This window comes from Acinonyx jubatus, chromosome B3 (assembly GCF_027475565.1).
Source record: "Acinonyx jubatus isolate Ajub_Pintada_27869175 chromosome B3, VMU_Ajub_asm_v1.0, whole genome shotgun sequence".
Lineage (NCBI taxonomy): Eukaryota > Metazoa > Chordata > Mammalia > Carnivora > Felidae > Acinonyx > Acinonyx jubatus.
Genome location: NC_069386.1, coordinates 114548685 through 114563515, shown reverse-complemented (window position 1 = coordinate 114563515; position 14831 = coordinate 114548685). Strand labels below are relative to the sequence as shown.

At 39.6% G+C, this 14831-nt stretch overlaps 1 protein-coding gene across 26 annotated transcripts in view; it reads right to left on the bottom strand.

Moving 5' to 3' along the window:
* SIPA1L1 (signal induced proliferation associated 1 like 1) overlaps window positions 1–14831 on the bottom strand; it is a 363206-nt gene that overhangs the window by 246393 nt on the left and 101982 nt on the right. For 9 of the 26 annotated variants that reach the window (XM_053224652.1, XM_053224649.1, XM_053224651.1 and 6 more), the window contains one exon: window positions 6684–6776. The exons of the other annotated variants lie outside the window; for them this stretch is intronic. The gene's annotated coding sequence lies outside the window, so the exon portion shown is untranslated. The remainder of the gene's footprint in view (window positions 1–6683; window positions 6777–14831) is intronic. 26 annotated transcript variants of the gene reach the window in all.

Sequence of the window (14831 nt, the reverse complement as noted above, 5' to 3'; positions counted from 1 at the left end):
GCATGACAACAGACTACTTACCCCAACACCCTCATTTTACAGATATGACCCTTAGGGTCCCAAAACCTTTACAAAATTTACCCAAGATCGTGAGAACACATAAATCTAATGACATACAAGCAGCTCCACCAAATGATCACCACAGGCAGACCTCCTTGTGATTATATACATTTCTTGCAAGTATTTGGAGAGCAGAATTGGCTAATATCAGAGATGCTTATTTTTTCATTTTGAGGTATGTAAGAGGCTTCTTGCAGTGTCCCCAGCTGCACAGCCACTTGAAAAGCCCACAGCTAGTCTGGAGACTGCTTAAGTGCCAGAGAATAATCCACAGCAGACAGAAACTAAAAGTCTCCTTGCCTGGATTAAAAATCCCAAAGTCACTGCAGGAAGCTGTTGTTGCTAACTGCTCCTCCTTCTTTTACAAACCCTTCCCTATTAGAATCCACTGTGACTTTCTAGTACAGATAGAGTGTAGCTGGGTGTCTATAATCTGGCACCTGTCGTTTGGCTTCATATTCAGCTGTCCAAAGGTTCTTTATAAATTGCAGTAATGGAAGTTTCCCCCCACTGCAGCTACAAAGCTCCCCAAGGTAAACTTCTCAAAGGTATGAAGTCATGTTACCACCTCACCGGCTTTATCATTTCCCTATCCTGATCTAAATACCCTGGGGTTTACAAAGCTTGTGGTATCACATCATGGGGCTCCCCTGACACAGTGTAAGGGGCCTGCCAGGCACCCCCAGCCGCTGCTACTAGCTCAGGGCCAGAGCCACGGAGGCAGTCAAGGTTGGCCAGCCGCCCATCTGCCCCCCAGCTCCTACTCACCTAACCACATCAATCTCCTGGCTAGGGCTGAGCACGATGTGTGTGAACTCATCCACTGCATGATGAAGGGTTCTGTTTGTTGTTGTTGTTTGTTTTTTATTTCAGAGACAGAGAGAGAGCATGTGGGGAAGAGGGAGGGAGGGAGGGAGGAAGGGAGAGAGGGACGGAGGGAGGGAGGGAGGCAGGGAGGGAGGCAGGGAGGGAGGGAGAGGGAGGGAGGGAGAGAGAGAAAGAGAGAGAGAGAGAGAGAGAGAGAGAGAGAGAGAGAGAGAGAGAGAGAATCTTAAGCAGGCTCCACTCTCAGCAAGGAACCCAATGAGGGGCTCGATCCATGACCATGAAATCATGACCTGAGCTGAAATCAAGAGTCAGACACTCAACCAAATGAACCACCTGCCCTCTAAGGTCAAAATTCACCTTTTATACTTCTTCATTCCCCCTCTGCTTTTACTGTAAAAGATTCACACTTTTTCACTTACACATTGCTATATAATACTCAATTGTGTATATCTCCTTTTGGGTACCTATGTAAGTATGATGCAAGCTTTCAAAGTAGTAACCATGCTTTTTATTCCTTTTGTAAGCCCCAGGGAATCTAGATCCATATGTAGCATGAAAGCTATTCCACAAGTATCACTGACTGATCAAGACATCACTGACTTAGTTTAAAAGAACTGGGACTGATTGTAGGAGAAGCTCCTGTAACGCACACATCTACCTATTTCACGCTTTACAGTCTTGCTCATTTGTCCTTACTATGTGCCAGGCACTGTCCTAAGCACTTTATATTAATTTGTATCATTCTCCTAACAAGGTACATACTATTATCACTATGATTACGATTTTACAAAGGAGGAAATTGAAGCACAGAGAGATTAAGTAACTTGCCCAACATCACAGAGCTGGTAAGCGGTATAGGTAAGATCTGAATCCAGGCAGCCTGGTTCCGAAGTTAATGCACTAAACCTCTATGCATGACATAGTCTGCAAGAATAACACATTATACATGAAAACATATGGGCCAGATTTTGCTTCTTCAGATTTTAAGTTGTGGCAGTAATCACATTTTTTTAATTTGACACAACGCAACCTGCAGTTACTTTTTTAAATCACAAAAAATACAATGATTTTAATATGCTCCTAAATAACACATTTAGATTTGGGCTTTGCATGCTGTTTATACTGGGAAGTGCATCTGCTCTTGGCATTAAACATGACAAGCTATTTTATGATTACACAATAGAATGCCAGTGCCATCATCTGATCAAACAAATAGTGAATGATTAATGCCTCTTCGTAGAGAAATTTCTTTTTAAACATATTAACATATAAATAGCTAAGCAAATATTACTTGATTCAGATAACCTAATATGTACAAAGACAAGAAAGTTCTCTACCTATAAATGATAGTCAACACTCACTTCGACACAGCAACATCCAATGGTGGTTTGTAAATACCCACACACGGTGTTGACTCAAAGAATCACCTACCAACTGTCATTACTGCTGACATAACCTGGACACTGAGATGGCAATGAAATCTATGGTTGGTTTCACATGACAATTAAAAGTGTTGCAGCCAGAAAATTTTTCTGCAGAAATGTTCTAAAACCTCGTCTGTGAGTTGTAGGACAGAGTCAGTTTCACTTACTTCCTTAAAATTATGAACTACTTACATGTATCAGTAACTGATTTATAGATCAAAAGCACTTAGCAAAACTTCACTTAATCAAAATGAAGAGAACAAATATGAAGCAGAAAATCGTTCTCAAAATATACCGAAAGAACAAATAACTAAGTCCATTAAATCTGGTTCCTATGCACAGTATAGAAGAGTTTGTAAAAACTAACTGGTCAATGTGCTTGAGACTATAAACATCCATTTTAATCCATTTTAATCAGAAAGAGTAGCAAACATTCAGCAGAACAAATACTATTTAAGAAAAAGGATTTAATTTGGTTCATAATGCACAGAAATCTCCACTTAGGCAGAATTTTTAGATTAAAAAAACTAACATAACCTTGCTAAGAGGCTACAATTAGAACACAGCGACTTGTTTTACTGTTGCTTTCAGCATGGCTCCATTAAATGCCTGTTGTTTATCTACACAAATAAAGAGCAGCCTGAGAACTGTCCCACTTTCTTTGAGAGTTAACAACTGAAGCTAATGTTTCCTTAGTGAGAAGGCCACTCTCGAAGAGTGCTGTGAACCTGGCCCGTTTCCCTTCCAGCAGACACAAGCCCGATTTGCAGCAGGGGCAACACCAGCTTTGTGAGGGAATCTCAGTGTCCTTAAGTGATGCGTGTGAACAGTCTTAGTGATGCTCATCTGCTCAGCTCAAAACAAAGGACAGTCTTTCTCCCCAATCAACAGCAAGCTTCCAATGTGTTTAATCATACATTCTAATGGAGGGCAGTCCAATGACAGGGTGAAGCTTCCTTAAGAGTAACATTAGCTTCCTCCTGTCCGGCTCACCTCTGCGTACCTCTCATATCCAATACAGGGAGCCCCTTGTCTTCCCCAGAGGACTCCACAAGTATCTCAGAATTGACTGAATCACCAGCACACTGTAGCGTTACTTATTTCAACCCAGACACATGAAAGGACTTGCGCGAAATCGCCACTCAGATTTACTAGAGAACTGGAGTGGGTTCCCCCACATGACCCCCAGGTGTGTACTGTGAAAGTCTCTCTTTACTTGTGCTTGAAAAAGAGACTGTTGTGAGAAATACGATGCGTGCAGCACAGCTAGCACCTAGTAAACACTCAAAACACAGACCCTCAACGAAACATCGATCGCTGAAAATTCTCTTGAGCCTTAGACGCTGGAACTAGTGATGTTACTACAATGTCAGAGAGAGGCATTAAGTAGTACGAATAAGCGATAACCCTGAGACATCTGAACGCTGATAGCAGTTTTGAGCCCCGTACCGTATCTAGTAAAAACAAGTAATTAGGCCAGGTTAAATAGCTGAGTCAATTTGATCATTTCACTTCAATTTCTTATCACAAGAGGATTTAGTACCTTAACAGGCAAATCACACCAGGCAACTTCACTGGACATTTGTACATAAACACTACATCTCTCCCCAATAAAATATACGCAACATCAAGGTTGCAGTCTTGTTCCGCACTTAACACCTCTGGTTTCTTTATGGGGATAAACATGGTCACCAAAAGAACATTTGTTTGTTAGCAACAATGTGGGTTTTTTTTTTTGTGACAATGGAAATACATCTCAAAAAGGTTTAGAGCAAAATGGTATATATACAGATACGACCTACCATATAGTTTCATCATGATCATCTATAAAAGGTTCTAAAATTATAAATCAAATTTACTATTACATGCAATGGCTAGAGTGCCAAATTCTCAGAGAGCCAAAATCCTCACTTATAAAATAGAGGTAATATCTCTCTTAAAGAATGAATATCACTAAGATGGCATGTGAATAAAATCATTTCAACGTGGAACACAGACCTAAGCCTAAGCTAAAACCATGAAGCTTTCAGAAGAAAACACAGAATATTCTCAAGGTGAGGGGGCAGGCAAAGGCTTCCTACGACACAGGAATAACCACTTTTTAAAATTGATACATTAGATCTAGTCCTATATAAAACTTTTGATTATCCAATGACATTATTAAAAAAAAAACTGGGGAAAATCATGGCAAAATATAAATCTAAAAAAAGAAGGAACAGTATGTGGGCTCTGTAAGGAACCCCTGCACTCAGTTAAGAAGATGTTCGCTGTAGCTTGTTTATAATAGCCTGTGTGGGAGGAGACAGCTCCACAGAGGAAGAGGAGATGCTGGAAATTTCTCTCCTGCAAAGAAGAAAAGGCTAGCAGCTAGACTGCCCAGAAGACTACTTGAGGGAAAAGACAGGAAATAAAAACTAAACAGATACAGGACAGTCTGAACTCCTAAAAAATACCCTGGACACAGTGCCAGTCAACACACATTTAAAACTAATTTGGATTTAAAGTAGTGGTTTTGTTGTTCTTAGATTGGTTTCAAAGAGCTTCTATCCAATTTTAATGCTGGAAGCGATCATTCTTACTTAGGTTCATTCAATTCTCCAAATCAAGAAACATGTATTTGCATGGAAAATATATTTTACTTAAGAAACTAGATTCACATCATATCACATTTTAGACATTTTCTGTTCTGCCTAAAAATAAACTTTAACTCTTTTACGGCACTAGGCCATGAAAAGAAGGATGCAAAGTAATATGAAATAGCATGGAGTTGCCAATAATCATTAAAGTTTTTCAACCATAATCCCTGAGCTGTGATTTTATATAATCATACATTTGGTTCTGTCTAGACATGTTAGACTGGCAAAGCATACCACCCTACCCCACAAGCACTGGCAGACCAATATATAATAAACAGTTATCCACTGTAGCATTACAGGATGTGAAATTGATAGTTTTAAAACGTAGATGTTAACTACTTATAACAATAAGAATTATGACGCTTTCTGTAAGTTTGTTTTTTTGGTTTTTTTTTTATGCTTCAAGTTTGTATTTCAATTCCAGTTACTTAACATACAGGATAACACTGGTTTCATCAGAAGAATTTAGTGATTCGTCACTTACATAGAACACTCAGTGCTCATCATATCAAATGCCCTCCTTAATGCCCATCCCCCTACCCGCCTCCCTCCAGCAACCCTGTTTGTTCTCTGGAGCTAAGAGTCTCTTTCTTAGGGTTTTACTGACAGTTTTTCTAACGCAATCTAAACACATTATGAATGCTGGGTCAGTTACTGTGTCCCTGTACTTTCTCATTTGCTTGACCCTTCTCTCTGCTCTCTGCCCAGCAGTGTGCAAGGGCCGCTTTGCTACTACCCACGCACTGTGCTCTTGCACAGTTACACCACGCACTGACTTGAGATGCTATTTCATACAAACTAGTGAAAGAATTATCTAAACTCCAAGGTTCTGTCTCAGAGGACTATTAGAACCTGTTTCAACTACCAGTTAAAAAAGGATACGACATGTGAAAACGAAATAGCCTACCTTCTTCCCTGTCAACTGCTAAAGGGGAAAACCGCACGATTTCTAAGTACCGTTAACACCATAGTAAATGGAAGTGTTTTGACCAAAGTAGCTAAGATGTCAAATCAACAAATACTGTTACATAAAGGATTAGGGACAACTGAAGTATATCATTTGAAGCTAAAAAACAAGGATGTATCCTATCACCATAAAATGTGAGGAGAGAAGCATAAATACACAGAAAAAAACAGGGAAGAACAATTTAACACAGTGGGTCAGGCACTGAAGCAAACAGATGTGGGTTCAATTCCCAGCTCAGCCACTGACGAGTGATGTAATCTTGTCAAAATCGGTTAGCCTTACAAGTAACATCAGGATGTTGCTCAACATCTCATAGGATGATGTGGAGGTTAAATAAGATCATGAAGGCAAAAGTCTAGCAAACTTCTGGGTACAAATTATTCAATAATGATTAACTATTATTATTGTACCTAAAATTTCCTCAGTAAGGATTTTGAATTACTAGAAGGCTATAAGAGAACAAAATCTCATCACATAAAAAATGCCAATTAAAGACTTCTAGTTTAGGAAGTTTATCTTGTGGTCTCAACAGTGTTGTGGAAAGTCAATAGAATTTTAAATTTTAAATGAGTAATTGAGGCAGTGAGAATAAGCCCTTCTCCTCCTTTTCTTCCGATCCAAACAATTTAAGAGAAAGGATGAGGGGGAAAACAAAACAAAAACAACGATTTTAGAATCAGCCATTACAGGAATCACTCATGTGGTCAAACAATAGCACACCTACAATCATAGCTAAAAGTAAAACCATTTTCACGTAAAGTCACAAACCTGCACACTCAGCTCCTCTTGCTTGTAAACCAGCTTGTTGCAGTTACACTACAATGATTTTCTGGGGCAGGCTGCAACTAACTGAGCAAGTACCTGTGCGTGATAAAAATAGGAACTTAGTACAAAGCACAACATTCTATTTCATTTAATTCTTCATTCGTGCTCCACTCACAAGGGATGTGTGCCAGGCTCTGACAAATATTAACATGATAATAAGGGCAATCCTGCAGGGAAAAGAGCATCTATGAAAAGTGTAAAGAAGGCATGGACGGCCTAGGATGTCCCGTCTCATGCAGCACACGTTTCTGAACCTCCACAGTGAGAGGGCAGAGAAGGCCCGTAAGTGGGGGTGACACCGAGTAGGTGAGGCCAGAGCTAAAAGTAAAAGGGGCTTTGCCTAAGCTTCATCCTTAACATTACGGTTTTACAACGCATACCATTTTTTGTTGATAGGGTAAAATTCTCAAATTTTATCTACAGTACTCATTTAATTAGCATATTTATTCACAGTCATAAAAAGATAAACTATGTAGTAGCTTTGCCCGGAACCAGACACCAATTTCGAAGTATCCATATTCTGTCTCCCCGTCAAAGGTAGTTCCAAGGCCACCTTCTCCAGAAAGCGTTTCTTGATAGACTTCAGCTGAAAGTTGTCATCCGCTGTGAATTCCTGCGGCATTTTGCCCCAGGCTAAATACCTCATACCGGTTGCCCTTTCTACCTGGTATTAAGGTTACCTTCCTATATGTCTTAGATCTCCATAAGAACTCAGGTCCCTTGGGAGCTGGTTCATATATGATTTACCTAGGACAGAGAGTCCTGCAAGAGCTGCAGCATTCAAAACAAACAAATTAACAAATGCATGCTTTTGTTCCCTTAAGATTGAAGCTTGGCCATAAATTTCTCTAACTTCATCACCTCTACTGGTGGTATTAGCGTTTACTGAAAAATGTGTCTTTAATCAGGATGATTACTTGAAAACCTCGGCACAGTATGAGAGAGAATGAGGCTAGAAGAACAATTTTCTCCATAACATACCCTACGTGGCCTTCATCTGAGATTCAAACACTAGCACTCCATTTTTATATGTTACTGGTACCCCCAGGACATCTAAAGAGTTGACAGAGTTGTTCAACTTAAACCAAAGGTCCTAAATACTACGATTTTCCACCATATAATCATAAAATCAGAGTTAGGAAATTGCCCCTCACATTTACTCATCATGTGGCCTTTTTCAAGGCCTCAACTTCCTCATATATGAAACAGGTGTAACATTACCTATTTCACACTACTGGTGAGGATTCAGCAAGAAAACATGACAATGCTTGGCATCAAGCCTGGGTACACAGGACTTGCTCAATACCAGTGTTATTTCAAGATGGCAGACTGAAGTTCTACCATGAAGTCTCCCTATTCTAAGACCAGTAATTTGATAATTAAAGGATGTCTTAGTTTCCTTTTATGATCCAAAAAAAGTTAATACTAAAAGCCAGGAACTGGATGCCAAGACTACCAGTCTTCTTCAGATATTCCATGTAGCGATTAGACCCAGACTTAAGTCTCAAATCCACTTTCCATCTGCATTAAATTTACTTGCAATTTTCTACTGTAGAGTGAGATTCTTCTAAAAGTTACTCTGAATAAAAACGGGGTGAGTCATTCTTGATATACAGGTCTAAAGAAAATCAGCACACGAAAGCCCAAAAGTTTTCCCTTTCGGATTTCTTAAATTGAATTCTTTGGCCACATTTAATCAGTCATGATGTAAAACGAATAGGTAACTTGAAATATTTCACAGTGTCAAACATTTGCTCAATATAGAACAGAAAATCACATAAACTGGATCATCAAGCAGCACAATTTGGATGCATGACAAGTTGTATCTATTAATGACTGCCCCACTTAAATGATCCAGAAGAAACAACTTCGGGTCTGGCGATTTGAAGAACTTGGGCGTACAACACGCCCTCGGTGCCAGAGGAAGGTAACCGTTTCTGTTACTGCTAACATGAAGTTGATTAGCACAAGATTTAATAACATAAGATTTCCCCAGAAGGGAATTTATTCAGGTCAAAGCGCAATTTCTCACTAGTCCTCAGGAAAATGTAATCTAAACAAACAATGGACACCACCCCACAGCCACTAGAATGGCTGAAAGGAAAAACTAAAAGTAAGTGTTGGTGAAGATGTGGAGCCACTGGCAGTCTCGAACACTGTTAACAACGGTGACCTGGTATAACTACTTTCCAATGTTCTGTGTTACCTACAAAAACTGAACAAACACATAACACAACCCCAGTTACCCATTCCTAGATATAGATGCCCAACAGAAATGTGCACCTCGGTGCCCAAGAAACACATACAGAATGGGCCCATAACAGCATTAGCTGTGATGGCAAAAACTGCACACACACGCACACACACACAAAACATGTTCAGTATAAATAAATAAATTGCAGTAGAGTTACATGTCAGAATACTACATGGGGAGAGAGAAAACCTGTTATACCCACAAATATAATATTGAGCAAAGGAAACCAGACTAAGAGTACATACCGTATTACTCCATTTTTATAAAATTCATAACCAGACACAGCTAGCCCATGGTGATGTAAGTCACAACAGTGGTCACCTTTCCTTGTATTGGGGAAAGAGGGTGAGCAAGGGTGATGGAATGGAGAATACATGAGGAAGCTTTTAGAATTAGATAATATTCTAATTTTTAAGTTAGGTAATGGTTACACATATGTGTTGAGTTTACAAAAGTTTATCAACGTAGAAAGCTTAGAGTCTGTGTGCTTTTCTGTATGCATGTTACACTTCATTTTTTTTTTATTTATAAGAAAAACATCAAACTATTTGTGAGTGCATGTATCTATATATTTAAGTATAAAATAATAAATATATTTGGAGGAATAGAGCGCTTTTTCTTCATAAAGTTGGCATTGTGTACAATTCCTAACATGCATTTCTCTTATTATAGCATGACTATTTTCCCTTCTCTCAAATATTTTAGGATGTACATTTTTATGGACGCATTGCTGGATACAGTATTGAATAGAGCCATAAATTACTGCACATAATTTCCAAATTTTTACCTTAAGCAATGCTGCAGTGAACGCATGGTACAGACATGTTTGTACATGCTCTCCATTTCACTAAGACAAATTCCTAGAAATAAATTCCTGGGGCCAAAGTATACATTTAAACATGCTACAAGTGTACAATAACTCTAGAAAAATTTTCATCAGTATTGTTTAAGAAATCTTAGTCATCATTTATTTACACATAACTATATGAAAAACCTGGCAACCCAGACTAAATAACTTCTCTGAAGTTATGCTTAATTAATGGCCTCCTCCTCTTACAAAGATTTTAGAGCATTTTACATAAATGAGTACAGAAACCTGGGGAAATACTCTCTAGCTATAAATGGATATCCTGAGAAATAAATCTATCGACATCAGTTATAGGGCTGACCAAAAATCAATGAAGTCCCAAAACAGAAACATAACAGAATATAAAAATATTTTTATGTTGTAGGTGTACAGAAAAATTATATAAGGGTATTTAACAAAATGTTAAAATATACTGTTGGGTTTAGGATCTGGGTAATTTTTACTTTATTTTTTTAATTTCCTTTTATTTGTTTGCATTATTTACACTGAACACATGTCATTGTTAAGATTAAAAACTAAGCTAGAAGATCTGAGAAAAATACAGTCCCCTGATGAAAAATAAGACAACAGACGTCTTCTTCCTGTTCACAAAACAAATGAAACTGGTGACAGAGAACTTTTTCAGTCTTTAAGGTTTTTCTCCCATAGACTTTTCATCAGTCTTCTGGCATATGACACAGGGTTTTTCAACAAAGCACATGGCAGCAGAACAAGTAAGGAAAGAAAAGCAGCAGGAAACTGGCACCTCCATAAACACAAAAAAGTCATGCTTAGATGAGACATTCTCCACCCCGCCTCCAAACCTGAGCCAGTGGTGCTGACTCTGCACCATACACAGAAAATGTGGGCATTTTCTGCTAGGAAAGTCATTCTTGGTTCCTGTGATGGAATTAAATATATGGATATTTCCTGGTTTGCTATCAAAATCACCATGACTTCCAGGTACTCTCTATCTGAACAAAAAAAAAAAGGAGCTGGAGACTTCCCTGTTGCAGGAAGCGTAGCCTTAGGTCTAACGTTCATTATATCCTAGAGACCCACAGAGGTGAATTCCACTCCCTAGGAACACAGGAATAAGCTACTCACCAGGTAGCATTTTACCCATTATCTCAATTACCCTTCCTAAGAGAAGGACGGTTACTTCATTTGTTCAGAGAGAAAAACAAAAGCCATGTGGAGTTTCCTATCCCAGCCAATCAAATCATCCACACTGAGCTACGGAATTGGAACCAAAACTAGAATCTAAATAGCCCTTCCTTCGGGATAGTGTCTTGCTTATCAATCGCAATTAAAAACAGAGCTTTAGCAAACCAAAGATCGAAACCCTAATATCAAAACAGCTGCAGCCTTCTTGGTGTCCCTTTGGTTTCAACCACCAGCAAGAAAGTCGCTCAGTCCTGACTCCAGAAGCAACTCTCCCACTTTGGAACAGGCTGGCTCAAAGAGCAAGCACCCCACTGAGAGCAACGGCCTTGTTCTCCCAGCCTAAATTCAAACAAGACAAAACAGCCACAATGTGTTGTCACCTTTTTTTTTTTTTTTTTACAACTGGATTTTAAATGCAGGCTGTTATGAAGAGTCTCTTGGCTACAGTTCAAAGGACCAAGAACATCCTAATGCAAAAACATTTTCAGCTTCCCCAAATTCTACTTCTTTCAGCCAATTTCAGTAAGTTCTCTTTATCTCAACTAAAAAATTCATGTTATTCTTGTTTTAAGTGTCCAGAGCCTCTTCAAAATAACAGAATTCCAGTGGCTAGAGTTAGCACACAGGCCATTTCAAGTGAGTCAATGCCTCAGAACACAACCAGTCCCAGGGGGACCTGCAGTGGGGGACAAGGAGGTGGGTGGTCAAAGTATTAGCCCCTATGAGTTCAATAAATCACCAATCCACGCAGATTCAGCATGATGACTCGATGAACCAGGTGATTAACCAGACGGTGGAGAGCAAAAATGACACCAAATCCTAAACCCCAGAAGACAGCCACACCAGACATTCAAAGGACCATTCAACGATAGTAGTAACAGGGCACGAAGTTCGGACCAAGCCCGGGGGCTACCACAGCCAGCAAGACACATCCAACTGCCCTCGATAAACTCAATGGCTAATGAAGACAAAGACACAGAAGTGGAAATTATAACTGGATACATGCCATAGTCATCATAACTACCATCGTTCCATGAGAGCTTCGAACCTGCTTGTAATTGTACGTATTTTCATTTCAGATTCACAATTACTCTATCACGTGAGTGTTACAAACCTTGGGCAAGTTCTGTGGGCCTTAGTTTCTTCATTTCTAAAACGAAGGTAACACCTACTCCATGGGAGTGAGTAAGAGTACATGCAAAAGCACTTACAACACTGCCTGACTTGTGGCAGGTGATAAAGGTCAGCTCTTACTATTATAAAATCATTGGTGTGGTTGGTGTTATTATCACTGGAAAGACAACCGAGAGAAGAAAGTTAAGACCCCTAAGAAAAAGAAGAATGGTAGCTGCCATATACAGTCAAAGGGCCTCAGACAAGCTCCTTCAGCTTCCTCATGTACAAAATGGGATGAGTCTACCTGCCCCCTCCTCCTCTTCACAGGGCTGTGCTGAAGGCCACAAGAAAGCATCTTTAGCCAGAGAACACAAAGCCGAAAAAAAAAAAAATCAAAAGTAGGGTTTTAAAAAAATCCCAGGACAGCTACATAAGAAGAAAAACCATGGTAAACTCTCCACTAGCTAGTGACGCCAGATATCATACCGGGAGTCTTGCATCGGCAGGGGGATCAGAACCTCGAGGGAAGTATTTGACCTCATTGTTCCCCATCATTTTAAAGGCAATCCCGAAGTGCTGGGAAATCCAACAGCCCAAAGGCACCACAGGCTCACTTGGGGCACCAGGAGGCCACACCGGAGAGACAGATCTAAGCTGCATTTTATTTCAGCTATGAACATCTGAATGAAGTGATTTTCAAGCTTTATTCTTTATTTTATTATGTCTTACAAAGTTTCCTTTCACCACAATACTAATTGTAAAAGTGAATAGTAGAAGATGAAGTTTCCAATTCTGGCTCGTACAACTTCAAACACACACACAAGCTTCTGGCACTATTTTAGTCTTGTGCTCCGTTCTGGAAGACCACAGACACAGAACAGACAGCTCCGGTCCTGTGAAATTTTCCGAATACGTGCCCTCTCTCTCTCTGTGGGGTCTACTCAGCTCATCAACTGGCAAATGCACTCTCAATTATGGTTTGAATATTTTAATAATTTTAATTTAAAAATATTAATAAGAACATAAATGAGGATTTTTGTCCCATTCTGTTTTCCAAATCCTCCAAAATTAGCACCTATTACTTACCTAGTCAGCACAAAGGAAGTCTTTAAAATAAACAAAAAGGCAAACTATTTAATTTTAATGAGAAACCCCGGCAAGCTACCTAATAGCTATTTATTTATTTTGTTTGGCACCACAACTCCAATTAACTGGGACAGAAAATGTATTTTGCAAGAGAAATTCAGGTAAGAAGTATCTGTCATCCAACTGTTAAAATCAACAAATGTCAGAGACTTGTACACTTAACAGTGTTTTACATTTAATTAAGAAGTAATTATGCTAATATTAGTATCAAATGCATATCTCCGTACAGCACATATGCATTTAGTTAGCTAACCAGCAGCCCAACCAATCAGAGAGAGAATGTCCAGTGCCTACCATTCACAGCAGACTTCAGACGGATGGACAGATTCAGCCAAGCTAAAATCTAATTTGGTTTTCAAACAAATTTTCCAAGAAAGAAACCGTAATCTGTGTAGATAAACAGGATTCAGCTTCAGCCTCTGGCTGGTAACTTCTCTCCAGAAAACCAGAGATGGGGGAGAACTGCTTATCCTCCTTAACACGTGGGTGGGGTAGGCAGTGATCAATCAACAAATACTTTCTCCAAAGGGGGTAAAACTGTACCTTGATTCTAATCCTAGACTCTCATCGAAGCACCAGACAACTGAGTATCCTCTAGGATCACGGAACATGGAGGAGGTCACACTTCTTGAACAACAGAGTTTCTCTAACTTATTCCCTGCCCCGACCCTCCGCATTCAGATACCAGAAATCCAAAGCTCCTACTTGTATTTTCAGCTTGATACACTGGTTTTCTTTCTACCTTGGGATACATAAAAACTGTCAATGCAGCAATCAGATTGTATGTTCCTTTCCACTAATTACAATTATTTCACATGAACAAGTTTTCTCTGCCCAAATAGAATATGAGCCCATTTTTAAAGTTTTTATACTTCAGTACTTAATTGTTTATACTTAAATTTGGCATCTGCTAGCTTTCACTCAGCCTTCTAACCCTGGGCACCGACAGGCCCTGGGGTGGAGGTGCCTCCATGTTTAGGAACTGGCTATCTTACGGGCGCAAAACAAGAATAGACAGCTGCCTAGTCCAGGCCTCGGTGGCAAGGACCACATCATCACCTTCTTCAAAATCTCCCAAAGCTATGGGGATCATTCACAATCCCCTCACATAATACAAAATCTGTAACTCAACAGTACATGGCGGTAAAGTCCAGAGTTGCAAACAAGGAGTGGGTGGCACATACCTCCTGGGCCTGGCACAACGATGCCTAATGTCAATCCCATTCTCCAGAAGCCAGAGAAAAAGAGGTCACCCTTGTTTCTCACAGTCTGGCACAGTACATGGGCTGAGTACAAAAAAAAAAAAAAAAAAAAAAAAAAATCACATCTCCTGATCTCCCACGATGAGCAAAAGAAATGTCAACCCGGGAACAGTGTATGGGAAACAGTCTCAGGCACTGAGAGGCTTGGGGCATATTCTTTCCCTATTCTAAGAACTACAACTCAGGAGAGTCTGGGAATTTTTTAAGCTTATGTCTTCCGAAGTTGCTCTGATTTCAAAACATTCTCCTATAAACCCAAAGAAAAGTACTAAATGGCACACTTCTACTTTTTCACAGCA